The following is a 27716-nucleotide window of genomic DNA, read 5'->3' on the forward strand; positions in this document are numbered from 1 at the left end:
TCTATTGGGGGTCAGACTAGGATCACTCACCAGACATTTTGTGGTGATGGCACGATAATTGAAGAAATGAGAGGCAAACGTATTGCCATGGCGTGATGGTGAATTTTGCCATGCTCCCAAAGCCCCGCCTTTTTTCAAAACCTGCCAGTACTGGAGACTAAGTGACCTCAACTTGTCAGCTGCTATTCGCCAGAGATTGCTGGCGATTGGGTAAAAGGAGTCCAATAGGTAGCTGTGAAAAAAAGAGTGGCGTGGTGACAGGTCAAAGTTTGAGGCTTAGCCACGCCCACACCTTTATACTTATTTAAAATCCGACGGTTGAATTTTTTCCTTTATGTCTTAAGAGTCTATAGCAGAAGTTTGAAGGCGATTGGTGAAAAGGGCGATGGAGCATCACTCTCCAAACAACGTGTGCGAAAACCACTAAATCGAGTACTTGGACCAAAATGGCCGACTTCCTGTGCGACTTTGCACTTGGCTCCAAGAGACTTTTTTGTAGGTCCTGAGACACCACATTAGTGTGCCAAATTTCATAATCCTCAGTCAAAGCATGACTTGGGGCTGACAGTTTTAATGGTCCTAGGGGGCGCTATTTCAGAAAATAGGCCACGCCCACCGGATGTTCACATCACATTTTGTGGGGGGCTGAACTAGGATCACTCCCAAGAGGTTTTGTGGCGATATCTCTAGAAATGACGAAATGGGAGGCAAACGTAAGGCCTAAGCGGTACGCCTGACTTCGCCGCGCCGCCACAGCCCCGCCTTCTGGAGAAAACTCCCATAAAGTGACGCCAAGCAACCCCAACTTGTCTTCAGTTACCCGCTACAAATTTGGGGTGGTTATTGGAAAGGGCGAATTTTGGAAAATTTCCCAGTAAATCTTGACCTTTTAAGTCCTGAGGGGGCGGGGCTTATGTGACATCATCAATCGACCATTCATTTGTCTTCGGAGGTCGACGACGATTGTCCTTAGAACATTTCTTTAACTGTAATTCTTTCATTTATGAATCTATAGCAATTTGAATTTTTTTGGCGAGTGCTCGAACTTTGAGGCCTGGTCCCGCCCCTTTAGTATTTACGAAAAGTCAATTTTATTGTCTCATTTTAATCGTCCATCGCTTCTATTCGATCGCACACTATTTTTGAGACGATCGTGCGAAAAATGACCAAACTGTTAAACCAAATATAGACCCTAGAAATGGCCAAAACGGGGTCAAAATGGCCACTTTAGTCCAAAATGGCCGACTTCTTGTTTGATATTGACCATGGGTGCAAGAGGCTTTTCTGTGCGTATTGTTGAGTTCTACAAGTGTACCAAATTTCATCACTCTACTATGAAAAAAGGTCAAAGCGGAGGGGTATTTTTAATTTTCCAGGGGGCGCTGTTGAAACAATTTTTTACCAACTTTCACGTTGCCAGTGAAATACGTAAATTTCACGCACTATCTATATTGGGCCAGAAGGAGTCCAATAGGGAGCTGTGAAAAAAAGAGTGGCGTGGCGACAGGTCAAAGTTTGAGGCTTAGCCACGCCCACACCTTTATACTTATTTAAAATCCGTAGGTTGAATTTTTCCCCCTTTGTCTTAAGAGTCTATAGCAGAAGTTTGAAGGTGATTGGTGAAAAGGGCAATGGTGTAACACTCTCCAAACAACGTGTGCGAAAACCACTAAATCGACTACTTGGACCAAAATGGCCGACTTCCTGTGCGACTTTGCACTTGGCTCCAAGAGACTTTTTTGTAGGACCGAAGACACCACATTAGTGTACCAGATTTCGTACTCCTCAGTCAAAGCATGGCTAGGGGCTGACAGTTTTAATGGTCCTAGAGGGCGCCATTTCAGAAAATAGGCCACGCCCACAAACTACAGCTGTCCAAATCTATTGGGGGTGTTGGTCTCTCTTCCGTTAGACCAAGCACGGGTACGGAGTAGATGGAGTTAAACACCTTTTAAGTTGACAGAACGAGGAGACAAATGATCAGAAGTCCATTCACTGTTTCGCCGCTCATGAGGGGGAGAGTCTCTGCAGCAAGTCCCGCGACCTGCTCTTGCCAGATGCTTCGGACAGACTCTCGCCGTTCTGCTGAAAACGGCTGATTTTTATTGAAGATTACAGGAATGTTACATACGTAGTTTGCCATACACACACGTAATTCTGCCATCTGCACCTGCAGACGCACGTCAGCTAATAGCCTTGTTAATGAAAGACCAATTCATCCCAAGGACATGCAACCTTGAGATGATCAGGACACATCCTGCAACATCCTTTGCTAACAAAGACAGTTGTTCTTGTATTGAGGAACTGAAGGAAGGAACGCTTTCACTCCCTTATGCAGCTGTTCAGCTTGAGCAGAAAAGGCACAGAGAGGTCTTTGATATTATAACAAGATTCCATGAAAAGGCATATAATAATGTATTTATGATAATATATAAGGGGCAAAAGTGAGAGATACATATTTAATCATATAAAAGAGCTTATAATAATATATGAAAGAGCTTATATGAGAGATATATATTTTCAATCCCCCTTTTGAACTCTTTTAAGAGTTCAATAAAGATATAAGAAATCAAAACAATAACACCAAATTCCATCAAAAAGAATCCAATAAGCAAAGTTTTTTTAAAATACCAATACAAACAACCAATCAGATTACATTTACTCATCTTTCTAGCAGTAAACTAATACAAAAAACATGATCATACTTTCAACTGAACATGTTACAACATGTATGGATCGCATGCAACTCCATATGAGGGCGAAAAACCCTAATTATCATATGTTTATAGGGAAAATTCCCCCATGTCCCCCCATTTGTCATTTCTCAATTTTGGGGCGAACACCTGTTGGCATAGAGTGTGCATGCCTAGGACATCAATGATCAAAAGAAATAAAAACAACACAATCAAAAAACTCATAGAAATAAACAGTTTAAGGGATTGTTACAGAAATCACTCAATATTCTCACACTCTAACAACATCTTCTTCATCATGAGAGTCATCACTTTCATCAGAGGGTTCCCCTCCCAAATAGATTTTAGGATTGGCTAGTAACAAGGGCATCTGGATAATTGGGTCAGCAGGTGGAGGGTGTAAAATATTACCCTTGTAAAATAAATGAGGGTGTTAAATAGAACCTTTGTAGAATGTTCATAGGGTGGTTACTTCTTCCCCCTGTTGAGGTCCCTTCACTGGCTCCAGGCAGCTGCAGGGGGTGATGATGTCATGATTCTCGTCCTGCAGGATGTGGTGGTAGCTTGGCATGCTACTGCAGTCAGCTACTTCTCTTCCTGGTTTTTGGATCCTTTCTCTGGTTAGGCAGATGTCAGCTGCTTCTCTTCCAGGTTAGGCTCCTCCCGTCCAGCCGGACAGCGTGTGATGTCCTCTCCGTGATCCTGTATGGCCCGGTCCACCTCGGTTCCGTCCACTTCCTTTTGGTGACTTTTAGCAGGACCCAGACGCCTGGCACCGAAGACGAAGCCTCTTCGTGTGTGTAGTTTTGGTCCAATGAAGGCTTTCTCGACTTGTGCAGTCCAATTGAGCTTTGGCAGATAGTTGGTAGGAAGATTCACACTCCGGCCGGACCAGAAGTTCCCCGGACCGATCGCCTAGGGATTAGAGGTTATGCACAAAAATGTCCTAGCTCTTACTGACCCTAGCCTCTGATACCTTCAACATCAGACACATACAGTTACGAACAGCAAGCGCAATTAAAGGTACAGTGACATCACGACATGGACACACAGACACACAAACACATACACATGCACATACACAGAGAGAGAGGGAGAGAGTAAGAATGTGTGTGGGAGAAAGAAATGTGTGGGATCCATTTTGCCACCAGCATCTCCACCTGTGTCACAGAGAAAAAATTGCAAAGAAATTAAAACATAAAGCAAACAACAATAATTCAATGAGTATAAATGATCAAACTAAAATATACAACCATGCATGGGTTTTATAACAGTTCCAGCAACACTGGAGATGAAGCCTTGTATAATGAATTCTTAAGATGTCCTTCATCAATTAAAGGTTATAGCCAAATTGTTTCAGGATCCTGAAGTTGAATTGGTCAATTTACTCAGAATAGCCCAATGGCTTTGTTGATGTTTCTCAAGGCTCAGCCACGCCCATATAGATAAATAAACAAACAAACAAGACAAACACAGTCAAACACACGGTCCATACACGTCTCTGTGCCCTCACACACCAAGCAAATGTCAGACTGAAGCGAAAGTGTGAAATACTTAACCTAACGCTAAATCAGTGGAAAGAAAAAATAAGACCTAAAGCGTGTAATCAAATTAATCCAACAAAACTTCCCATAACTGCCGTTCTAAACTCATGTTGCGGTGTGATCTCTCCAATTAGAAATTAGGACAACCACTTTTACTATCAATTCAACCAAATAGTTTCAGGTTGTCCCTTACCTAAACTACCTGTCTTTCTTACCTTCTTTCTTTCTTTCTTTCTTTCTTTTTTAGGAACACTACTCGCACAAGAAATCCTAAGAATTAATTCACTACTTAAGGTTAATTCATAAATAACGAAACTGCAGTTACAGGTTTGTTTGTGCATAGTATTGGTAATCAGCAGTTTATTTCCTTATCTCCTCATCTAGAAGTGTTTCTGTGCTACTCCTCCATCTATAACACAAGTTAGTATCATCCTTAAAGCATCTGAAATTAAGCTGCATTGCTAAATCAATAACGTGATTTGTGCTAAGAAATACTCCCCTATCCTCTTCCTTTTTCCAGTGGCGCTGAATGACAGATTTTAGATCAATTTAACGTTTTATCACTATTACGTTTCATTTAATTAATTTTGCTTTTTCTCTCTTATTTTTGTCTATTTATTTATTTATGTTATTTACTTATTTATCATGCCATCCTGTGATGATAATCTTAAAGACTTTTTAGCCAATTGTCGTCAAAAAGGCCATTTAAAAATATTATGTTAAAGATTTCACAAGATAAAAATGTGAACATAATTTTTATCGAATGAGGGGTACAATTATTCACTATTTTTGTGACATTATTTTCTACGTTAGAACTTACAGCTGATAGAAAAATATAGGATCAGCTAGGTTTGGCTAGATCTGTTGGGAAACTCAACGGAGCTGAAACAACACTGTTGTCTCGGATGAGATGTTCCATGAATCATTTAGTCAGCTGAATGCCAAATTATTCATTTAATGTTTATTTTTATGCAATGAAAGGAATGGGATGGAACGTTACTATAAACTATCCGGAAATTTGCGCATGTTTGCTCGAAGGAGAGAACTGTTGAAGCCTAAAGCGTTCTCCTAGACTTATAAATAGACACCGTTTCCTTAACTAATGAAGATAAGTGATGACGCTGATGTATTCCGTTTTGAAAAGAAAATAAGGCTTTACTGCATGTCCGCTGCAGCTGAGAATCCTAGGACAATAAAGATTATATTGACGTCCAATGGTGAGTTGGGCTGAAATCCAGGTTACTAATCCTATTATTTATTTATTTATTGATATTATTATTATCTTTTTTTAGGCTAACTTTCTCAGTTAACTATGTTCTACAGTAGTTTAGTAAATTTTCCACAGTTCTGACATTTCATCAATTCAACTGGTTGTTGCCAAAAAGCCTTGTTCATTACCTGACTGCAGCAAGCACTCTTTTACTGGGTGTAACCATAGGAAACAGTCTCTTTTGAGCCTCTCTTTGTAAGTCCAGGATGACCACCGTCATTGATTAAAGTTCACATGTTGGCACACATGCTCCCCCTTTTGTACTTTGTTTCATCAGCAGCAGGGCAAATAAGTTTCTGCCTCTTTGTCCATCTTGTAGTGCTCCCCGTCTTGATGTTATGAGTCACAGTTTTTGGTGAGGGCTTCCAGGTTCTCTTTGTATAGAAGTCAGAGCCAAACATTCTTTGCAGCTGGTTGTGACAGGCCCACCCAGTAAAGTTCATGCCTCCACAATGCACAGCAAACGTTTTCCTTAAATATGTTGATTGAGTTGAAAGGACAGAACTTTCTCTTTTACAAATCAAAATCAACGAAGGTTTCTAATATTTAGTCGACTTTATTGACTCAAAGGTAAATCTAGACTATTTCCTTTGCACAATTTTTCTGACTCGTCAAATCGGTTCTACACAGGTTTTAAACTTTAGGCACAATCTATCCCAAATGCAAGATCCCTCCTTTCATTTTTTATTTATCTATTTTATTTTGGGAAAATAACTACCAGTTTTTAACTCAAAACAGCCTAGTACAGTTTCTAGCCAGGTTACAGGAAATAATACTTAGTTTATCTGTTTTTTCATTATTCAGCATCTCAAAATCCAGCCATTAACGTTAATGGTTCTTAAAGTTGAGGCAAGACAATTATTGGATTTTGTTTTATAGCAAGATTTAACAAATATTTTATTTCCTGACTGATTATTTGTTAATTTTATGGTTTTCATAAAGATGATCCTGAGAGGTTCAGAGCTGCTTTTCGCAGTACCCTGTGCTATTTTTAGACTGCGGGACTCCTGTGTGTAAAAGTGGGTGGAGTCAGGTCCCCAGGCTGAAACTCCAGTCATTCTCACTAGATCTGTCCGAGAGGAAGGATCTCCTGAATACCCTAACCAGAAGCCTTAAGGTACGTCCAAAACACCGAAAAATATCCTTTCTAAAGGCACAAATTGCTTAAAACTGCATGTTACACAGAAAAACTGTGAGAGCGAGGGAGTCCAGCTGACTCCACGGCCCATAATCAGACAAAATACTTCCTTTATAACCACGACCATACAACTTTTGTATTTTAAGGGATTTTCTTGTCCTCACACTAACGATAAATTCTTTTTCTATTGTTTCCACAGTCTCTTGAACTAAATAACCGTCTAGCAAAAACATGGACCGCACCCTGTTTTCTCAAGCAGCTGCTTCCTCTATTAAAAACTGAGTCATTCAGAAGATCCAGCGAAAGCAGCTCATGCAAGAAGACACACATTCACTCATTCACAAGGCACAGAGACATTCTTTGTTTGTCACAGTCTCTTTTTATTATTATTATTATTTTTTTAAGGTAAGTCAGTTCGTCACTTATTTATTCTCTCTCTATATATATATAATATTTTAAGCACAGAATTTATTTAACACTGCACTGGTTATTTTCAGAATTTAATGCTTACTATGCTTTTAAGCAGGCCTTATGTAACATTAGAGCAAATCCAATTGCAATTTTTTTGAGAGCGCTCTGAGGAATAGTTTATATATTTATTTTCTGCAGATCTGTTTTGATTTTACTGTTTAGCAGCTATATGACTATATTTCTAAAATAAAGCTGTCATTTACATCCTTACTTGCGTTTCTTGGTGGTTTTTTCCCTTTTTTCATCTCCAGGTCACTTAACCCCCAGATCGGGGTCACTCACATGCTGCCCCACACACAAATGATTATCACGCTTCTACACTACATATGTATATATATGTATACACATATACATACATACACACATACATATGCATATGTTACTTTAAAAACCTTTTATTTATTAACTTATGGTGTTCTGTTCAAAGACTGATCAGAACAGGGTTGCAGAATTTGAATTTTGCGTAGCTCCAAACATTAATTTTAGCACTGCAGTGTAATTTACATATACGAGTTGCAACTTTTTAAAGCTCTTATTTATCTTATTTATTTATTTTCTGGTACCGCATCAGGCCTTCACACACACACCCAGCGCTGTACACTCACACACACACACACGGAGCTCCCAAAACTCTGCTCTGCATTCTGCACTCTCCTAGTGCTGCACTTTCAATCCAGAGCCGTAAGCAGCCTCTTGCTGCGCCTCACACACACAGGCTGAACTCAGCTTACACACACAGTGAAGCTTGTCTACAGCTGTGCCTTTTTTCTCTCGATTCTGCAGCCTTCACTTCCCAAATCTTTCTCCAGTTACCTCTACTGTTAACATCTACCCCTTTTTTCTTCATCGCCTCTTCTGCTGACTTTCTCAATAAAACCTTATTTCTCGTGGCTTCAACTGGGCTGCTTGTCATATTTAAACATTGCTCATTTTATGCAAAAACAGCCAAAAGCACGCAGAAATAGCCAAAAGCACTGCTCTCTTCACAGAAGCAGTCAAAACATTTATCATCTTATGCAAAAACAGTTACCTCAGAAAATTTTTCTCATCTCATGCATAAGGCCCTTGACCTTAAAAATCCAGGGAGCTCTCTTTAGCCTCCCCTTCCCTTAACACAAAACCAGGTCCTTGACCTTAAAATCCAGGGAGCTCTCTTTAGCCTCCCCTTCCCTTAACATAAAACCAGGTCCTTGACCTGTGGACTTTTAGGGTTCCCACACCTATGGATCCAGCCAAGCATTATATAACCTCGTTATATATTCTATCCGCTCGTCAGCAAATAGTGTGGTCAGCCACGACCTGGAAAATGGAATTTAGGACCTTGTCCTGGGCCTCCAACCCTTCTTTAAATGGAATTTAGAGCTTATTAATGCTCTGGGCCTCCAACCCTTCTTTAAATGGAATTTAGAGCTTATTAATGCTCTGGGCCTCCAACCCCTATGGAATTTAGAGCTTATTAATGCTCTGGGCCTCCAACCCCTATGGAATTTAGAGCTTATTAATGCTCTGGGCCTCCAACCCCTATGGAATTTAGAGCTTATTAATGCTCTGGGCCTCCAACCCCTATGGAATTTAGAGCTTATTAATGCTCTGGGCCTCCAACCCCTATGGAATTTAGAGCTTATTAATGCTCTGGGCCTCCAACCCCTTTTTCTGTACTATTTCCTTTTCTCATTTACTCATTAAATCATTAGAAAATCCTCATTTCATTTCACCATTAAACCATTACAAAAAAATCTCTTATTCTTTCTGCACTTGTCTCCACTTTCTTCTCCAACTATTATTTTAGGACCACAGCTACTATGATTCTGGACACAAAGGCTTTGGATAAATCCAATGAGCAGATTTTAGATAATAGGCTCTGCTCACCTTGTTTTCCACCGCGGTGTTCTGTGCCAAGATCGTTCGCTGGGTCAGTAGGTCGAATCATCCTCCAAAAACTCCTTTTTCTTCAAAAAGAAAAAATCCTGTTCGTGACGCCAAATTTGTTGGTCTCTCTTCCGTTAGACCAATCACGGGTACGGAGTAGATGGAGTTAAACACCTTTTAAGTTGACAGAACGAGGAGACAAATGATCAGAAGTCCATTCACTGTTTCGCCGCTCATGAGGGGGAGAGTCTCTGCAGCAAGTCCCGCGACCTGCTCTTGCCAGATGCTTCGGACAGACTCTCGCCGTTCTGCTGAAAACGGCTGATTTTTATTGAAGATTACAGGAATGTTACATACGTAGTTTGCCATACACACACGTAATTCTGCCATCTGCACCTGCAGACGCACGTCAGCTAATAGCCTTGTTAATGAAAGACCAATTCATCCCAAGGACATGCAACCTTGAGATGATCAGGACACATCCTGCAACATCCTTTGCTAACAAAGACAGTTGTTCTTGTATTGAGGAACTGAAGGAAGGAACGCTTTCACTCCCTTATGCAGCTGTTCAGCTTGAGCAGAAAAGGCACAGAGAGGTCTTTGATATTATAACAAGATTCCATGAAAAGGCATATAATAATGTATTTATGATAATATATAAGGGGCAAAAGTGAGAGATACATATTTAATCATATAAAAGAGCTTATAATAATATATGAAAGAGCTTATATGAGAGATATATATTTTCAGGGGTCAGACTAGGATCACTCACCAGACATTTTGTGGTGATGGCACGATAATTGAAGAAATGAGAGGCAAACGTATTGCCATGGCGTGATGGTGAATTTTGCCATGCTCCCAAAGCCCCGCCTTTTTTCAAAACCTGCCAGTACTGGAGACTAAGTGACCTCAACTTGTCAGCTGCTATTCGCCAGAGATTGCTGGCGATTGGGTAAAAGGAGTCCAATAGGTAGCTGTGAAAAAAAGAGTGGCGTGGTGACAGGTCAAAGTTTGAGGCTTAGCCACGCCCACACCTTTATACTTATTTAAAATCCGACGGTTGAATTTTTTCCTTTATGTCTTAAGAGTCTATAGCAGAAGTTTGAAGGCGATTGGTGAAAAGGGCGATGGAGCATCACTCTCCAAACAACGTGTGCGAAAACCACTAAATCGAGTACTTGGACCAAAATGGCCGACTTCCTGTGCGACTTTGCACTTGGCTCCAAGAGACTTTTTTGTAGGTCCTGAGACACCACATTAGTGTGCCAAATTTCATAATCCTCAGTCAAAGCATGACTTGGGGCTGACAGTTTTAATGGTCCTAGGGGGCGCTATTTCAGAAAATAGGCCACGCCCACCGGATGTTCACATCACATTTTGTGGGGGGCTGAACTAGGATCACTCCCAAGAGGTTTTGTGGCGATATCTCTAGAAATGACGAAATGGGAGGCAAACGTAAGGCCTAAGCGGTACGCCTGACTTCGCCGCGCTGCCACAGCCCCGCCTTCTGGAGAAAACTCCCATAAAGTGACGCCAAGCAACCCCAACTTGTCTTCAGTTACCCGCTACAAATTTGGGGTGGTTATTGGAAAGGGCGAATTTTGGAAAATTTCCCAGTAAATCTTGACCTTTTAAGTCCTGAGGGGGCGGGGCTTATGTGACATCATCAATCGACCATTCATTTGTCTTCGGAGGTCGACGACGATTGTCCTTAGAACATTTCTTTAACTGTAATTCTTTCATTTATGAATCTATAGCAATTTGAATTTTTTTGGCGAGTGCTCGAACTTTGAGGCCTGGTCCCGCCCCTTCAGTATTTACGAAAAGTCAATTTTATTGTCTCATTTTAATCGTCCATCGCTTCTGTTCGATCGCACACTATTTTTGAGACGATCGTGCGAAAAATGACCAAACTGTTAAACCAAATATAGACACTAGAAATGGCCAAAACGGGGTCAAAATGGCCACTTTAGTCCAAAATGGCCGACTTCCTGTTTGATATTGACCATGGGTGCAAGAGGCTTTTCTGTGCGTATTGTTGAGTTCTACAAGTGTACCAAATTTCATCACTCTACTATGAAAAAAGGTCAAAGCGGAGGGGTATTTTTAATTTTCCAGGGGGCGCTGTTGAAACAATTTTTTACCAACTTTCACGTTGCCAGTGAAATACGTAAATTTCACGCACTTTCTATATTGGGCCAGAATTTGGTGACTTTTTGGATATGCTAAGACCCCCTAAAGGCCATCCAAAGACGCGGAAGAAAAAAAAAGAAAAAAAAAAAAAAATAATAATAATAAACGGAGCAGATACAATAGGCCTTCGCAGCTCCGCGCCGCTCCGGCCTGGCCGGCAGCCCGGGACACCAGGGCACGTCTGGCAGAACAGAAACGTCAACCACCCCGACACCAGAAACCGCAAATGGCCTCCTAGTCCGCACCTCACCCTGACTCAGCATCCCCTCTGAGCTCACCATTAAATTGAATTGTAAGGTTACGGCGTTACGCCAGAATTCGCCATGGCATCAAAGCCCCTCCCTATCTGGAAAGCTATCAGATCTGAATGGTCATTACAGCATCATGAAGACCGTGCATGACCTTAGTGTCATGTTGACTAAATTAGAGGGGACAAATATGGGCATTTCAGCATAAAACAATAGACTTCCTGTATTCAGGGGGCGGGGCTTAGGTGATGTCAGCTGTCCACATTGTCAGTGTTTAAAGATATGGTCAATGATCACACAGACAAAGTTCGAAAAAGATCTGATCATGCACATGGGAGTTATTAAGTCAAGTAAAGTAATGGCGAAAGGTCAAAGTTTGAGACTTAGCCACGCCCACACCTTTCAACTTTTGAAAAATCCGACGGTTGAATTTTTTCTCCTATGTCTTAAGAGTAAATAGCAGAAGTTTGAAGGCGATTGGTGAAAAGGGCAACGGAGCATCACTCCCCAAACAACGTGTGCCAAAACAACTAAATCGCGTAATTGGACCAAAATGGCCGACTTCCTGTGCGACTTTGCACTTGGCTCCAAGAGACTTTTTTGTAGGTCCGGAGACACCACATTAGTGTACCAAATTTCGTAATCCTCAGTCAAAGCATGGCTAGGGGCTGACAGTTTTAATGGTCCTAGGGGGCGCCATTTCCGAAAATAGGCCACGCCCACAAATTTTAGCTCTCCATTTCTATTGCAGGTCAGACTAGGATCACTCACAACAAATGTCGAGGTGATATCTCGATAACTGAAGAAATGAGAGGCAAACGTATTTCCATGGCGTGATGGCGATTTTCGCCATGCTCCCAAAGCCCCGCCTTTTTTCGAAACCTGCCAGTACTGGAGACCAAGTAACCTCAAGTTGTCTGCTGCTATTTGCCAGAGAATCCTGGTGATTGGGTAAAAGGAGTCCAATAGGGAGCTGTGAAAAAAAGAGTGGCATGGCAAAAGGTCAAAGTTTGAGGCTTAGCCACGCCCACAACTTTCAACTTTTGAAAAATCCGACGGTTGAATTTTTTCCCCTATGTCTTAAGAGTATAAAGCAGAAGTTTGAAGGAGATTGGTGAAAAGGGCGACGGAGCATCACTCTCCAAACAACGTGTGCGAAAACCACTAAATCGCGTACTTGGACCAAAATGGCCGACTTCCTGTGCGACTTTGCACTTGGCTCCAAGAGACTTTTTTGTAGGTCCTGAGACACCGCATTAGTGTACCAAATTTCGTAATCCTCAGTCAAAGCATGGCTAGGGGCTGGCAGTTTTAATGGTCCTAGAGGGCGCTATTTCAAAAAATTGGCCACGCCCACAAATTTTAGCTGTCCATTTCTATTGGGGGTCAGACTAGGATCACTCACAACAAATTTCGAGATGATATCTCGATAACTTAAGGAATGAGAGGCAAACGTATTTCCATGGCGTGATGGCGATTTTCGCCATGCTCCCAAAGCCCCGCCTTTTTTCAAAACCTGCCAGTACTGGAGACCAAGTAACCTCAAGTTGTCTACTGCTGTTTGCCACAGAATCCTGGTGTTTGGGTAAAAGGAGTCCAGTAGGGAGCTGTGAAACAAAGAGTGGCGTGGCGACAGTTCAAAGTTTGAGGCTTAGCCACGCCCACACCTTTCAACTTTTGAAAAATCCGACGGTTGAATTTTTTCCCCTATGTCTTAAGAGTGTATAGCAGAAGCTTGAAGGTGATTGGTGAAAAGGGAGATGGAGCATCACTCTCCAAACAACGTGTGCGAAAACCACTAAATCGAGTACTTGGACCAAAATGGCCGACTTCCTGTGCGACTTTGCACTTGGCTTCAAGAGACTTTTTTGTAGGTCCTGAGACACCACATTAGTGTACCAAATTTCGTAATCCTCAGTAAAAGCATGGCTTGGGGTTGACAGTTTTAATGGTCCTAGGGGGCGCTATTTCATAAAGTAGGCCACGCGCACAAACTTAAGCTGACCATTTCTATTGGGGGTGAGACTAGGATCACTCACAACAAATTTCGAGGTGATATCACGATAAATGAAGAAATGAGAGGCAAACGTATTTCCATGGCGTGATGGTGAATTTCGCCATGCTCCCAAAGCCCCGCCTTTTTTCAAAACCTTACAGTATTGGAGACCAAGTGACCTCAACTTGTCTGCTGCTATTTACCAGAGATTCCTGGTGATTGGGTAAAAGGAGTCCAATAGGGAGCTGTGAAAAAAAGAGATGCGTGGCGAAAGGTCAAAGTTTGAGGCTTAGCCACGCCCACACCTTTATACTTATTTAAAATCCGACGGTTGAATTTTTTACCCTATGTCTTAAGAGTATATAGCACACGTTTGAAGGAGATTGGTGAAAAGGGCGACGGAGCATCACTCTCCAAACAACGTGTGCGAAAACCACTAAATCGCGTACTTGGACCAAAATGGCTGACTTCCTGTGCAACTTTGCACGTGGCTCCAAGAGACTTTTTTGTAGGTCCTGAGACACCACATTAGTGTACCAAATTTCGTAATCCTCAGTAAAAGCATGGCTTGGGGCTGACAGTTTTAATGGTCCTAGGGGGCGCTATTTCAGAAAGTAGGCCACGCCCACAAATTTAAGCTGACCATTCCTATTGGGGGTGAGACTAGGATCACTCACAACAAATTTCGAGGTGATATCATGATAAATGAAGAAATGAGAGGCAAACGTAGGTGGCGCTATTTCAGAAAATAGGCCACGCCCACCGGATGTTCACATCAGATCTTTTGGGGGGGGCGGACTAGGATCACTCACAAGAAGTTTCGTGGCGATATCTTTAGAAATGACAAAATGGGAGGCAAACGTAAGGCCACGGCGGTACGCCTGACTTCGCCGCGCCGCCATAGCCCCGCCCTCTGCTGAAAACTCCCATATAGTGACGCAAACCAACCCCCACTTGTCTTGAGTTACCAGCTACAAATTTGTGGTGATTGAGTGAAATGGGGCCATTTGGGACCTTTCACAGTAAAACTTGTCCTTTTTGGTCCTGAGGGGGCGGGGCTTGTGTGATGTCATCATCCGACCATTTAATTTACTTTGTGGGTGGATGACGAATCACCACAGAAAGTTTGGCAACTCTATTCCATTCAGTTATGAAGTTAAAGCAGTTTAAATTTTTTTGGCGAGTAGTCAAACTTCGAGGCCTGGCCCCACCCCTTCAACATATACGAAAACTCAGAATTTTTGTCTCATTTTGTTCGCCTATCCCTTCTGAGCAATTTTACACCATTTTTGAGACGATCGTGCAAAAAATGATCGAGCAATCCAATCAGAAACGGACCCTAAAAACGGCAAAAACGGCTAAAAATCGTCATTTCAACCCAAAATGGCCGACTTCCTGTTTGATATTGACCATGCTTGCAAGAGACTTTTCTGTGCGGACTGTTGAGTACAACAAGTGTACCAAATTTCATAACTGTACGATAAACTAAGTTTTATGGAGAGGGTTTTTTTTCACTTTGTAGGGGGCGCTGTTCAGCCATTTTCTTTGCGATTTTTTTGGGACCTTTAAAATATCAAATTTTTCACCAGGCCTGACAAGTGTGCAAAATATTGTGAGTTTTGGGGTATGTTAAGGTCCCCAAAAAGCCGTTCAAAGGGGCACCGGAATAATAAATAATAATAAACAGAGCAAAAACAAGAGGCCTTCGCAGCGCTTTCGCTGCTCGGGCCTAATTAAAGCTGCAAGCAGCGTCGTTCGGCCCTCGCAGCTCCGCGCCGCTCCGGCCTGGCCGGCAGCCCGGGGCACCAGGGCACGTCCGCAGAACACAAACGTCGACCACCCCAACACCAGAAACTGCTAACGGCCACCTTGTCCGCAACTCACCCTGACTCAGCATCCCCTTTGAGCCCACCATTATATTTTATGTCTCACCACTAGGGAATCCTCTATCTTTACCACACTGGTGGTGTGATGACAGTGACCAACTTTAATGCTATTCTGACCATGTTTTTTAAAGTTATCGAAGGATAACGTTATCTAGGTGGCGCTGTGACCAACTACAGAAAAGTCCCATTGAGGTCAGCTTTGGTGACATTATATAACATTCACCAACCGTTTGTGCCTCATTGGCTAAAGGGCATGATTGTTCATTGCCATATTCAGTTTCGGGCAAATCGGAGGCCGTTTGTGGAAGTTACAGTCAAATGTAAGGTCATGGCGTCACGCCAGCATTCACCATGGCATCAAAGCCCCTCCCTTTCTGGAAAGCTATCAGATCTGAATGGTCTTTAAAACATCATGAAGACACTGTATGACCTGAGTGTCATTTTCATTAAATTAGAGGGGACAAATATGGGCATTTCACCATAAAACAATAGACTTCCTGTTGTCAGGGGGCGGGGCTTAGGTGATGTCAGCTGTCCACATTGTCGTTGTCTTGAGATGTGGTCAGTGATCACACAGACAAAGTTTGAATTAGATCTGATCATGCACATGGGAGTTATTAAGTCAAGTAATGTCATGGCGAAAGGTCAAAGTTTGAGGCTTAGCCACGCCCACACCTTTATACTTATTTAAAATCCGACGGTTGAATTTTTTCCCCTTTGACTTAAAAGTACATAGCATAAGTTTGAAGGTGATCGGTGTAAAGGGCAACGGGCCATCAATGTCCAAACAACGTGTGCGAAAACCACTAAATCGAGTACTTGGACCAAAATGGCCGACCTCCTGTGCGAAATTGCGCTTGGCTCCAAGAGACTTTTTTGTAGGGCCAGAGACCCTACATGAGTGTACCAATTTTCGTAATCCTCAGTCAAACCTTGTCTTGGGGCTGACAGTTTTAATGGTCCTAGGGGGCGCTATTTCAGAATATAGGCCACGCCCACAAATCTCAGATGCCCATTTCTATTGGGGGTCAGACTAGGATCACTCACCAGACATTTTGTGGCGATGTCACGATAATTGAAGAAATGAGAGGCAAACGTATTGCCATGGCGTGATGGCGAATTTCGCCATGCTCCCAAAGCCCCGCCTTTTTTCAAAACCTGCCAGTACTGTAGACCAAGTGACCTCAACTTGTCAGCTGCTATTTACCAGAGATTCCAGGTGATTGGGTAAAAGGAGTCCAATAGGGAGCTGTGAAAAAAAGAGTGGCGTGGCGAAAGGTCAAAGTTTGAGGCTTAGCCACGCCCACACCTTTATACTTATTTAAAATCCGACGGTTGAATTTTTTCCTCTATGTCTTAAGAGTATATAGCAGAAGCTCGAAGGCGATTGGTGAAAAGGGCGACGGAGCATCACTCTCCAAACAACGTGTGTGAAAACCACTAAATCGCGCACTTGGACCAAAATGGCCGACTTCCTGTGCGACTTTGCCCTTGGCTCCAGGAGACTTTTTTGTAGGTCCTGAGACACCACATTAGTGTACCAAATTTCGTAATCCTCAGTCAAAGCATGGCTTGGGGCTGACAGTTTTAATGGTCCTAGGGGGCGCTAATACAGAAAATAGGCCACGCCCACAAACTTAAGCTGACCTTTTCTATTGGGGGTCAGACTAGGATCACTCACAACAATGGTCGAGGTGATATCACGATAAATGAAGAAATGAGAGGCAAACGTATTTCCATGGCGTGATGGCGAATTTCGCCATGCTCCCAAAGCCCCGCCTTTTTGCAAAACCTTCCAGTACTGGAGACCAAGTGACCTCAACTTGCCTGCTGCTATTTACCAGAGATTCCTGGTGATTGGGTAAAAGGAGTCCAATAAGGAGCTGTGAAAAAAAGAGTGGCGTGGCGAAAGGTCAAAGTTTGAGGCTTAGCCACGCCCACACCTTTATACTTATTTAAAATCCGACGGTTGAATCTTTTCCTCTTTGTCTTAAGAGTATATAGCAGAAGTTTGAAGGCGTTTGGTGAAAAGGGCGACGGAGCATCACTCTCCAAACAACGTGTGTGAAAACCACTAAATCGCGCACTTGGACCAAAATGGCCGACTTCCTGTGCGACTTTGCACTTGGCTCCAAGAGACTTTTTTGTAGGTCCTGAGACACCACATTAGTGTACCAAATTTCGTAATCCTCAGTCAAAGCATGGCTTGGGGCTGACAGTTTTAATGGTCCTAGAGGGCGCTATTTCAGAAAATAGGCCACGCCCACCGGATGTTCACATCAGATCTTTTGGGGGGCCGGACTAGGATCACTCACAAGAAGTTTCGTGACGATATCTTTAGAAATGACGAAATGGGAGGCAAACGTAAGGCCACGGTGGTATGCCTGACTTCGCCGCGCCGCCACAGCCCCGCCCTCTGCCGAAAACTCCTATAAAGTGACGCCAAGCAACCCCCACTTGTCTTGAGTTACCAGCTACAAATTCGTGGTGATTAAGTGAAATGGGGCAATTTGGGACCTTTCACAGTAAAACTTGATCTTTTTGGTCCTCAGGGGGCGGGGCTTGTGTGATGTCATCATCTGACCATTCAATTTACTTTGTAGGTGGATGACGAATGACCACAGAAAGTTTGGTAACTCTATTCCATTCAGTTATGAAGTTATAGCAATTTAAATATTTTTGGCGAGTAGTCAAACTTTGAGGCCTGGCCCCGCCCCTTCAACATATACGAAAACTCAGAATCCTCGTCTCATTTTGTTCGCCCATCCCTTCTGAGCAATTTTACACAATTTTTGAGACAATCGTGCGAAAAATGATCGAGCAATCCAATCAGAAACGGACCCTAAAAACGGCCAAAACGGCTAAAAATCGCCATTTCAACCCAAAATGGCCGAATTCCTGTTTGATATTGACCATGCTTGCAAGAGACTTTTCTGTGCGGACCGTTGAGTACTACAAGTGTACCAAATTTCATAACTGTACGATAAACTAAGCTTTATGGAGAGGGTTTTTTTTTCAGTTTGTAGGGGGCGCTGTTCAGCCATTTTCTTTGCGATTTTTTTGAGACCTTTAAAATATCAAATTTTTCACCAGGCCTGACAAGTGTGCAAAATATTGTGAGTTTTGGGGTATGTTAAGGTCCCCAAAAAGCCATTCAAAGTGGCACCGGAATAATAAAGAAAGAAAGAAAGAAAGAATAATCAGAGCAAAAAAACAAGAGGCCTTCGCAGCGCTTTCGCTGCTCGGGCCTAATAAACGGAGCAAAAACAAGAGGCCTTCGCAGCGCTTTCGCTGCTCGGGCCTAATTAAAGCTGCAAGCAGCGTCGTTCGGCCCTCGCAGCTCCGCGCCGCTCCGGCCTGGCCGGCAGCCCGGGGCACCAGGGCACGTCCGCGGAACAGAAACGTCGACCACCTCGACACCAGAAACCGCAAACGATCACCTCGTCCGCACCTCACCCTGACTCAGCATCCCCTCTGAGGACACCATTATATTACACGTCTCACAACTAGGGCATACTCTACCTTTACGACTCTCGTGGATCTGATGACACAGACCAACTGTAATGCTTTTCTGACCACGTTGTTTGAAGTTATTGTAGGTTAAACTTATCTAGGGCCGCTGGAAAGCTTTCAGATCATGACAAATATGGGCATTTCACCATAAAACAATAGACTTCCTGTAGTAGAGGGCGGGACTTAGGGGATGTCAGCTGTCCACATTGGCATTGTCTTCAGATGTGGTCAGTGATCACACAGACAACGTTTGATATAGATAAGATCATGCACATGGGAGTTATAAAGCCAAGAAATGTAATGGCGAAAGGTCAAAGTTTGAGGGTTAGCCACGCCCACACCTTTCAACTTTTGAAAAATCTGACGGTTGAATTTTTTCCCCTATGTCTTAAGAGGATATAGCAGGAGTTTGAAGGCAATTGGTGAAAAGGGGCATAATACTCCAAACAATGTCTAGGAAAACCACTAAATTGAGTACTTGGACCAAAATGGCCGACTTCCTGTACGACTTTGCACTTGGCTCCAAGAGACTTTTTTTCCTGAGACAACACATTAGTGTACCAAATTTCGTAATCCTCAGTCAAAGCATGGCTTGGGGCTATTAGTTTAAAAGGTCCTAGGGGGCGCTATTTAAGGAAATAGGCCACGCCCACAAACTTCAGCTGTCTATTTCTCTTGGGGGTCAGACTAGGATCACTCACCAGAAGTTTCGTAGTGATATCACGATAACTGAAGAAATGAGAGGCAAACGTATTTCCATGGCGTGATGGCGATTTTCGCCATGCTCCTGAAGCCCCGCCTTTTTTTGAAACCTGCCAGTACTGGAGACCAAGTGACCTCAAGTTGTCTACTGCTGTTTGCCAGAGATTCCTGCTGATTGGGTAAAAGGAGTCCAGTAGGGAGCTGTGAAAAAAAGAGTGGCGTGGCGACAGGTCAAAGTTTGAGGCTTAGCCACGCCCACACCGTTAAACTTTTGAAAAATCCGACGGTTGAATTTTTTCCTCTTTGTCATAAGAGTATATAGCAGACGTTTCAAGGAGATTGGTGAAAAGGGCGACGGAGCATCACTCTCCAAACAACGTGTGCGAAAACCACTAATTCGAGTACTTGGACCAAAATGGCCGACTTCCTGTGCGACTTTGTGCTTGGCTCCAAGAGACTTTTTTGTAGGTCCTGAGACACCACATTAGTGTACCAAATTTCGTAATCCTCAGTCAAAGCATGGCTTGGGGCTGACAGTTTTAATGGCTCTAGGGGGCGCTATTTAAGAAAATAGGCCACACCCACAAACTTCAGCTGTCTATTTCTCTTGGGGCTCAGACTAGGATCACTCACCAGAAGTTTCGTAGCGATATCACGAAAACTGAAGAAATGAGAGGCAAACGTATTTCCTTGGCGTGATGGCGATTTTCGCCATGCTCCCAAAGCCCCGCCTTTTTTCGAAACCTAACTGTACTGGATACCAAGTGACCTCAACTTGTCTACTGCTATTTGCCAGAGATTCCTATTGATTGGGTAAAAGGAGTCCAATAGGGAGATGTGAAAAAAAAGAGTGGCGTGGCGAAAGGTCAAACTTTGAGGCTTAGCCACGCCCACACCTTTGAACTTTTGAAAAATCCGACGGTTGAATTTTTTCCCCTACGTCTTAAGAGTACATGGCAGAAGTTTGAAGGCGATTGGTGAAAAGGGCGTCGGAGCATCACTCTCCAAACAACGTGTACGAAAACCACTAATTCGAGTACTTGGACCAAAATGGCCGACTTCCTGTGCGACTTTGTTCTTGGCTCCAAGAGACTTTTTTGTAGGTCCTGAGACACCACATTAGTGTACCAAATTTCGTAATCCTCAGTCAAAGCATGGCTTGGGGCTGACAGTTTTAATGGCTCTAGGGGGCGCTATTTAAGAAAATAGGCCACGCCCACAAACTTCAGCTGTCTATTTCTCTTGGGGCTCAGACTAGGATCACTCACCAGAAGTTTCGTAGCGATATCACGAAAACTGAAGAAATGAGAGGCAAACGTATTTCCTTGGCGTGATGGCGATTTTCGCCATGGTCCCAAAGCCCCGCCTTTTTTCGAAACCTAACTGTATTGGATACCAAGTGACCTCAACTTGTCTACTGCTATTTGCCAGAGATTCCTATTGATTGGTTAAAAGGAGTCCAATAGGGAGATGTGAAAAAAAGAGTGGCGTGGCGAAAGGTCAAAGTTTGAGGCTTAGCCACGCCCACACCTTTCAACTTTTGAAAAATCCGACGGTTGAATTTTTTCCCCTTCGTCTTAAGAGTATATAGCAGAAGTGTGAAAGTGATTGGTGAAAAGAGCAACGGAGCATCACTCTCCAAACAACGTGTGCGAAAACCACTAAATTGCGTACTTGGACCAAAATGGCCGACTTCCTGTGCGACTTTGCGCTTGGCTCCAAGAGACTTTTTTGTAGGTCCTGAGACACCACATTAGTGTACCAAATTTCGTAATCCTCAGTCAAAGCATAGCTTGGGGCTATTAGTTTAAATGGTCCTAGGGGGCGCTATTTAAGAAAATAGGCCACGCCCACAAATTTCAGATGTCTATGTCGCTTGGGGGTCAGACTAGGATCACGCACCAGAAGTTTCGTAGCGATATCACGATAACTGAAGAAATGAGAGGCAAACATACTTCCATGGCGTGATGGCGATTTTCGCCATGCTCCTGAAGCCCCGCCTTTTTATGAAACCTGCCAGTACTGGATACCAAGCGACCTCAAGTTGTCTACTGCTGTTTGCCAGAGATTCCTGCTGATTGGGTAAAAGGAGTCCAGTAGGGAGCTGTGAAAAAATGAGTGGCGTGGCGACAGGTCAAAGTTTGAGGCTTAGCAACGCCCACAACGTTAAACTTTTGAAAAATCCGACGGTTGAATTTTTTCCTCTTTGTCTTAAGAGTATATAGCAGACGTTTCAAGGAGATTGGTGAAAAGGGCGACGGAGCATCACTCTCCAAACAAGGTGTGCGAAAACCAGTAAATCGCGTACTTGGACCAAAATGGCCGACTTCCTGTGCGACTTTGCACTTGGGTCCAAGAGACTTTTGTGTAGGTCCTGAGACACCACATTAGTGTACCAAATTTCGTAATCCTCAGTCAAAGCATGGCTTGGGGCTGACAGTTTTAATGGTCCTAGGGGGCGCTATTTCAGAAAATAGGCCACGCCCACCGGATGTTCACATCAGATCTTTTGGGGGGCCAGACTAGGATCACTCACAAGAAGTTTCGTGATGATATCTTTAGAAATGACGAAATGGGAGGCAAACGTAAGGCCACGGCGGTACGCCTGACTTCGCCGCGCCGCCACAGCCCCGCCCTCTGCCGAAAACTCACATAATGTGACGCCAAGCAACCCCCACTTGTCTTGAGTTACCAGCTACAAATTTGTGGTGATTTAGTGAAATGGGGCAATTTGGGACCTTTCACAGTAAAACTTAACCTTTTTGGTCCTGAGGGGGCGGGGCTTGTGTGATGTCATCATGCGACCATTTAATTTACTTTGTGAGGTGATGACGAATGACCACAGAAAGTTTGGTAACTCTATTCCATTGAGTTATGAAGTTATAGCAATTTAAAAAATTTTGGCGAGTAGTCAAACTTCGAGGCCTGGCCCCGCCCCTTCAGTATTTACGAAAAGTCAATTTTATTGTCTCATTTTGTTCGCCCATCTCTTCTGAGCAATTTTACACAGTTTTTGAGATGATCGTGCAAAAAATGATCGAGCAATCCAATCAGAAACGGACCCTAAAAACGGCCAAAACTGCAAAAAATCGCCATTTCAACCCAAAATGGCCGACTTCCTGTTTGATATTGACCATGCTTGCAAGAGACTTTTCTGTGCGGACTATTGAGTACTATAAGTGTACCAAATTTCATAACGGTACGATAAACTAAGCTTTATGGAGAGGGTTTTTTTTCATTTTCTAGGGGGCGCTGTTCAGCCATTTTCTTTGCGATTTTTTTGGGACCTTTAAAATATCAAATTTTTCACCAGGCCTGACAAGTGTGCAAAATATTGTGAGTTTTGGGGTATGTTAAGATCCCCAAAAAGCCATTCAAATCGGCACCGGAATAATAAATGAAAAAAATAATTAAAGCTGCAAGCAGCGTCGTTCGGCCCTCGCAGCTCCGCGCCGCTCCGGCCTGGCCGGCAGCCAGGGGCACCAGGGCACGTCCCCGGAACAGAAACGTCGACCACCCCGACACATGAAACCGCTAACGGTCACCTCGTCTGCATCTCACCCTGACTCAGCATCCCCTCTGAGCCCACCGTTATATTACACGTCTCACCACTAGGGCATACCCCATCTTTGCCACACCGGTGGTGTGATGACAGTGACCAACTTTAATGCTATTTTGACCACGTTTTTTAAAGTTACCGAAGGTTAAAGTTAACTAGGCGGCGCTGTGACCAACTACAGAAAAGTGTTATTGAGGTCAGCTTTGGTGACATTATATAACATTCACCAACCATTTGTGCCTCACTGGCTAAAGGGCATGATTGTTCATTGCCATGTTCAGTCTCGGGCAAATTGGAGGCTGTTTGTGGAAGTTACAGTCAAACGTAAGGTCATGGCGTCATGGCAGCATTCGCCATTGCATCAAAGCCCCTCCCTTTCTGGAAATCTTTCAAGTCTGAATGGTAATTACAACATTATGAAGACAGTGTATGACCTTAGTGTCATGTTTACTAAATTAGAGGGGACAAATATGGGCATTTCACCATAAAACAATAGACTTCCTGTTGTCAGGGGGCGGGGCTTAGGTGATGTCAGCTGTCCACAATGACGTTGCCTTGAGATGTGGTCAGTGATCACACAGACAAAGTTTGATATAGATCTGATTGTGCACATGGGAGTTATTAAGTCAAGTAATGTAATGGCGAAAGGTCAATGTTTGAGGCTTAGCCACGCCCACATCTTTATACTTATTTAAAATCCGACAGTTGAATTTTTTCCTCTATGTCTTAAGAGTATATAGCAGAAATTTGAAGGTGATTGGTGAAAAGGGCGATGGAGCATCACTCTCCAAACAACGTGTGCGAAAACCACTAAATCAAGTACTTGGACCAAAATGGCCGACTTCCTGTGCGACTTTGCTCTTGGCTTCAAGAGACTTTTTTGCAGGTCCTGAGACAGCACATTAGTGTACCAAATTTCGTAATCCTCAGTCAAAGCATGGCTAGGGGCTGACAGTTTTAATGGTCCTAGGGGGCGCTAATTCAAAAAATAGGCCACGCCCACAAACTTAAGCTGACCATTTCTATTGGGGGTCAGACTAGGATCACTCACAACAAATTTCGAGGTGATATCACGATAAATGAAGAAATGAGAGGCAAACGTATTTCCATGGCGTGATGGCGAATTTCGCCATGCTCCCAAAGCCCCGCCTTTTTTCAAAACCTTCCAGTACTGAAGACCAAGTGACCTCAACTTGTCTGCTGCCTTTTACCAGAGATACCTGGTGATTGGGTAAAAGGAGTCCAATAGGGAGCTGTGAAAAAAAGAGTGGCGTGGCGAAAGGTCAAAGTTTGAGGCTTAGCCACGCCCACACCTTTAAACTTATTTAAAATCCGACGGTTGAATTTTTTCCTCTATGTCTTAAGAGTATATAGCAGACGTTTGAAGGCGATTGGTGAAAAGGGCGACGGAGCATCACTCTCCAAACAACGTGTGTTAAACCCCTAAATCGCGCACTTGGACCAAAATGGCCGACTTCCTGTGCGACTTTGCACTTGGCTCCAAGAGACTTTTTTGTAGGTCCTGAGACACCACATTAGTGTACCAAATTTCGTAATCCTCAGTCAAAGCATGGCTTGGGGCTGACAGTTTTAATGGTCCTAGGGGGCGCTATTTCAGAAAATAGGCCACGCCCACCGGATCTTCCAATCAGATCTTTTGGGGCGCCGGACTAGGATCACTCCCAAGAAGTTTCGTGATGATATCTTTAGAAATGACGAAATGGGAGGCAAACGTAAGGCCACGGCGGTACGCCTGACTTCGCCGCGCCGCCACAGCTCCGCCCTCTGCCGAAAACTCCCATAAGGTGACGCAAAGCAACCCCCACTTGTCTTGAGTTACCAGCTACAAATTTGTGGTAATTGAGTGAAATGGGGCCATTTGGGACCTTTCACAGTAAAACTTAACCTTTTTGGTCCTGAGGGGGCGGGGCTTGTGTGATGTCATCATCCGACCATTCAATTTAGTTTGGAGATGGATGAAGAATGACCACCGAAAGTTTGGTAACTCTATTCCATTCATTTATGAAGTTATAGCAATTTAAATATTTTTGGCGAGTAGTCAAACTTTGAGGCCTGGCCCCGCCCCTTCAACATATACGAAAACTCAGAATCCTCATCTCATTTTGTTGGCCCGTCCCTTCTGAGCAATTTTACAAAATTTTTGAGACAATCGTGCGAAAAATGATCGAGCAATCCTATCAGAAACGGACCCTAAAAAGGGCAAAAACGGCTAAAAATCGCCATTTCAACCCAAAATGGCCGACTTCCTGTTTGATATTGACCATGCTTGCAAGAGACTTTTCTGTGCGGATTGTTGAGTACTACAAGTGTACCAAATTTCATAACTGTACGATAAACTAAGCTTTATAGAGAGGGGGTTTTTTCACTTTGTAGGGGGCGCTGTTCAGCCATTTTCTTTGCGATTTTTTCGGGACCTTTAAAATATCAAATTTTTCACCAGGCTTGACAAGTTTGCAAATTATTGTGAGTTTTGGGGTATGTTAAGGTCCCCAAAAAGCCGTTCAAAGGGGCACCGGAATAATAAATAATAATTAAAGCTGCAAGCAGCGTCGTTCGGCCCTCGCAGCTCCGCGCCGCTCCGGCCTAGCCGGCAGCCCGGGGCACCAGGGCACATCTGCGGAACAGAAACGTCAGCCACCCCGACACCAGAAACCGCAAACGATCACCTCATCCGCACCTCACCCTGACTCAGCATCACCTCTTATCCCGCCATTATATTACACGTCCCACAACTAGGGCATACTCTACCTTTACGACTCTGGTGGTGTGATGACACAGACCAACTGTAATGCTTTTCTGACCACGTTTTTTGAAGTTATTGTAGGTTAAACTTATCTAGGGGCTCTGGAAAGCTTTCAGATCATGACAAACATGGGCATTTCACCATAAAACAATAGACTTCCTGTAGTAGGGGGCGGGACTTAGGGGATGTCAGCTGTCCACATTGTCATTGTCTTCAGATGTGGTCAGTGATCACACAGACAAAGTTTGATATAGATCTGATCGTGTACATGGGAGTTATCAGGTCAAAGAATGTTATGGCGACAGGTTAAAGTTTGAGGCTTAGCCACGCCCACACCTTTCTACTTATTTAAAATCTGACGGTTGAATTTTTCCTCTATGTCTTAAGAGTGTATAGCAGAAGCTTGAAGGTGATTGGTGAAAAGGGAGATGGAGCATCACTCTCCAAACAACGTGTGCGAAAACCACTAAATCGAGTACTTGGACCAAAATGGCCGACTTCCTGTGCGACTTTGCACGTGGCTCCAAGAGACTTTTTTGTAGGTCCTGAGACACCACATTAGTGTACCAAATTTCGTAATCCTCAGTAAAAGCATGGCTTGGGGTTGACAGTTTTAATGGTCCTAGGGGGCGCTATTTCAGAAAGTAGGCCACACCCACAAACTTAAGCTGACCATTTCTATTGGGGTTGAGACTAGGATCACTCACAACAAATTTCGAGGTGATATCACGATAAATGAAGAAATGAGAGGCAAACGTATTTCCATGGCGTGATGGCGAATTTCGCCATGCTCCCAAAGCCCCGCCTTTTTTCAAAACCTTACAGTACTGGAGACCAAGTGACCTCAACTTGTCTGCTGCTATTTACCAGAGATTCCTGGTGATTGGGTAAAAGGAGTCCAATAGGGAGCTGTGAAAAAAAGAGTGGCGTGGCGAAAGGTCAAAGTTTGAGGCTTAGCCACGCCCACACCTTTATACTTATTTAAAATCCGACGGTTGAATTTTTTACCCTATGTCTTAAGAGTATATAGCACAAGTTTGAAGGAGATTGGTGAAAAGGGCGACGGAGCATCACTCTCCAAACAACGTGTGCGAAAACCACTAAATCGCGTACTTGGACCAAAATGGCTGACTTCCTGTGCAACTTTGCACGTGGTTCCAAGAGACTTTTTTGTAGGTCTTGAGACACCACATTAGTGTACCAAATTTCGTAATCCTCAGTAAAAGCATGGCTTGGGGCTGACAGTTTTAATGGTCCTAGGGGGCGCTATTTCAGAAAGTAGGCCACGCCCACAAACTTAAGCTGACCATTCCTATTGGGGGTGAGACTAGGATCACTCACAACAAATTTCGAGGTGATATCATGATAAATGAAGAAATGAGAGGCAAACGTATTTCCATGGCGTGATGGCGAATTTCGCCATGCTCCCAAAGCCCCGCCTTTTTTCAAAACCTTACAGTACTGGAGACCAAGTGACCTCAACTTGTCTGCTGCTATTTACCAGAGATTCCTGGTGATTGGGTAAAACGAGTCCAATAGGGAGCTGTGAAAAAAAGAGTGGCGTGGCGAAAGGTCAAAGTTTGAGGCTTAGCCACGCCCACACCTTTATACTTATTTAAAATCCGACGGTTGAATTTTTTCCCCTATGTCTTAAGAGTATATAGCACAAGTTTGAAGGAGATTGGTGAAAAGGGCGACGGAGCATCACTCTCTAAACAACGTGTGCGAAAACCACTAAATCACGTACTTGGACCAAAATGGCTGACTTCCTGTGCGACTTTGCACTTGGCTCCAAGAGACTTTTTTGTAGGTCCTGAGACACCACATTAGTGTACCAAATTTCGTAATCCTCAGTCAAAGCATGGCTTGG

The 27716-nt window shown here is 43.5% G+C and overlaps 1 long non-coding RNA gene across 1 annotated transcript; it reads left to right on the plus strand.

The window, feature by feature from the left end:
- Positions 1–5150: 5150 nt before the first annotated feature.
- Positions 5151–7326, plus strand: LOC139071743 (uncharacterized). Its single transcript, XR_011521560.1, has 2 exons — positions 5151–6624; positions 6845–7326. It is a non-coding gene; the product is annotated as an uncharacterized lncRNA (long non-coding RNA).
- The last annotated feature ends 20390 nt before the right edge of the window (positions 7327–27716 follow it).

This window comes from Nothobranchius furzeri, chromosome 9 (genome assembly GCF_043380555.1).
Source record: "Nothobranchius furzeri strain GRZ-AD chromosome 9, NfurGRZ-RIMD1, whole genome shotgun sequence".
Classification (NCBI taxonomy): domain Eukaryota; kingdom Metazoa; phylum Chordata; class Actinopteri; order Cyprinodontiformes; family Nothobranchiidae; genus Nothobranchius; species Nothobranchius furzeri.